The sequence below is a fragment of the Hyposmocoma kahamanoa genome, unplaced genomic scaffold (genome assembly GCF_003589595.1).
Source record: "Hyposmocoma kahamanoa isolate Upper Pololo Valley unplaced genomic scaffold, ASM358959v1 97, whole genome shotgun sequence".
Classification (NCBI taxonomy): Eukaryota; Metazoa; Arthropoda; class Insecta; order Lepidoptera; family Cosmopterigidae; genus Hyposmocoma; species Hyposmocoma kahamanoa.
The window spans coordinates 2,723,072-2,726,612 of NW_020655294.1; positions in this window are offsets into that span (position 1 = coordinate 2,723,072).

The window sequence follows — 3,541 nt, forward strand, 5'->3', positions numbered from 1 at the left end:
TAAATTATGCTACATTCATAACTGTAGCTCATTGTTATAAAGATTCCAATCTTTTAAATTTTATAAGAATTAATTGCCCGCCATTTGGCTTCAAATGAGGCATGTCTGATCCTCCTAATATTACATAATTCGTCAACTCATTATATGTCTTATACTATTGAGTACGGGTTTCCTCTAAAGGGAGGGTTCAGGCAATAGTCCGACATGCTACTATTACGCAAATTTTCTACCTATATGTAACATGTTAAATGTTTTCTACCTATGTGTAAAAAAAATATTAAATGTATAGAAAAGAGGCTTTGGACCTCCACGCGCTGCCCTTTTGGTACACTTTTTTGTTTCCGTTCGCATGACTATTTTCATACACGCCCGTTTGTACTTGGTACTTTTGAAATGTATTAAAGGACATTCTAATATGGACGAGATATGCACGCGAAAGTCGACCATTCCTTACGTTTCTCTCCACTTTCGCTCTATACATCACTACAACATCTTTCACAACACAAAGCACTCTTATTACCATTTTATATATACCCTGTATAGTACACACACTTTTTCTCCTCTCTAAAACAATCTTTTCCCTTTATACTGATTTACAAAAACACCAATTAGTATAAAACAAAATATGGAGCTGTAACGTCACACATAATCGGACTATCATTACACAGTCGGACTGATTTTAATCTAAAACCAATCACCGCCTCCAAGAGTACTTCATTTATTTTAATTTATAACTTATTTTACATTAATAAAACATTACTTCAAAAACTTGGTATTTGGCAACGGACCGACTGTCCCGTTTCGGCAACGACGTTGGTTACACAACGAATAACGTGTTCACGTGAGATTCGAGCAGGTAATCAATGTTAGATTAACGCTTGCCTAAGGCTCTTCTATTAACTGTTATTATAACAGGCTCCTATAAAGACGAAATTTTAAAGAACCAATTTGTAGTGTCTGCGCGTTAAGGCGGTAATAATCGAAATATGCTTGTTTGCTTAAACAGATATGGTATAATCGGCCATTTCTTAACTTGTATTGTAAATTACGTCAAATAAATTAAGGTAAATTGTACATATTTCATAATGGTAACATTTTGGCAAAATAACACGTAGACAAACTCACACGTAGACATATTAATAGCTTTAGGTGTGGTCCGTACACAAGGAAAACAAAATAAATAAAGTATTCCGCGATTCGACCAATTCGGTTTATGGAGAGGTTATATTTAGAATTTTGAAGTGTCTGTTTAAATGCTAAATCAGAATGTTGACTATTGATAGCCGACGATTGAATGTGTCAAACGTGGGTGATCGGTCACGACTGGTACACTCGCACTCAATAATTTTATACATTTGGGAAAACCAGCCCAAGCACGGCCACAGGAGATTTAACAACTTTTGTATGGCCAATAGGAAGTCCTTCAATGTTGGTGGGCGTTTTTCAATTTTGTGGTCACACAAATGTAGACATTACGTTTGACGTAGGTGGATGCATTGTGGTAGTACTTTATACTAAAATATTAAATCCCCATGTTTTATGAAAACGCGTAATAAAATTGCGCCACCAAAATGGAACGAAAAAAAGCATTTGTAGATATTCTTTTGTAGTACGGACAATGGCACATCAGACTACACATTTTTGTTCGAAAATCGCCTCCAGTGCAACGGAACAAGATACGTCAATATGTAGCTTGATATGCTGGCGTGTCTACATAGGGCGCACTATAAGTTTTCGGAACTGGCCACTTATATAAACAATATTTAAAAAGTAATTATAACATTTGAAAATGGAATTCTTTGGCTGTAGAATACAGTTTGTTTCATCTGACATTCACTTGTTTTTACATTGTGGCGTCATTTTAGAAATTGATTGTCTACATCATCATGAGGAAGAAACAAAATATCTAGGTATCATCTTGGACCAGCGTCTCTCTTGGTACCCACATCTCGAGCGTGTAATAATGAGAATCAGGAAACTAACCTGGATCTTCAAAACACTGAGATATGTCGTACCGAATAGAGGCGCTGATATGACAGTTAACGTGGTCTCTACTAGGGATCTTCTTAAACAGATCTATGTTTCTCTTGTGGAGTCTATTATTACATACTGCATTCCGGTCTGGGGTGGTGCAGCTAAGTCAAAATTTATTGAAATAGAACGAGCTCAACGTGGTTTGATCAAAATGATGTATTTTAAAAAAAGAATTTACTCCACAGAAAAATTGTATAAACTGACAAAGCTGACTTCTGTTAGAAAACTCTATATACTCTACACAGTAATAAAACAACATAAAAATTTACTATATAAACCTAGGGTTACAGGTAGAAGAACATATCATAAAATTGCATTAGTACCAAAAATAAAAACTACTGCGGCTAGTAGACAGTACAAATACAGGGCCTCATATCTGTATAAGACTCTCAACAAAGAACTTGATATATACAACAAAATAGTTTATGACTGCAAATTAGCCATTACAAAATGGCTCGAAACTAAGTCGTATGAGGAGATTGAGCAATTACTACTAGTTTGAAATAAATAAATAAATATATAAATAAATAAGTAAACATAAAAGCGAGGTATAAGTTGATATAATATAATATATATAGTAATTAAATGAAATCAAAACTGAACAGAAATATGTGCGCTCACACACACACACACACACACACACACACACACACACACACACACACACACACACACACACACACACACACACACACACACACACACTCACACACACACACACACACACACACACACACACACACACACACACACACACACACACACACACACACACACACACACACACACACACACACAAACACTCATTCACACACACTTCATGCATATACATATACACGGACATGCACTCACACAAAGTAACACATAGGTTAATTTAGTCTTAGTTTATTAAGGTTAATGTAAGAGCAATGTTTAATTATTAATTGTAAAGAAGAGCGATGTTTCCTAACACAGGCCTTATCAAGCTTAAAAGGAAACATCAGCCCCTGAATTATGCCATGTACAGTGAAGTAATAAAATATTTTTATTTTTTTTATTTTATTTTTTATCTACGACTTTAAGTGTAAACAAAACATAGTGAGAAAACATCGATGCTGTGCGCCGTATGGTCAAAACAGACAGACATGTGATATACCATGAGATTCGGGCATCTTTAGGCATAGGCATGAGTTAAATACAATCAATACTACAAAAACATTCGGGTGTGAAAAAGCTGTGCTCTCGGTGGATCCCACACAATTTGACTGTGGCTCAAAAAACGGATCGCGTCACTAGGTACAATGCCATGCTTACCAGATTCAACGAATGGGCATCAAATTTGGTGTGGGACATAGCAGCATAACATAACAGGTGACGAAACATGGATTTATAGTTACGATCTCAAAACAAAGCAGCAATCGAGCGTATGGGTCTTTAGAGATGAGCCAAAACCAACTAAAGTGGCGCGCGTGCAAAGTGCCTAAGCGGATGATTGCTTGTTTTTTTTAATAAAACTGGATACGGGGCT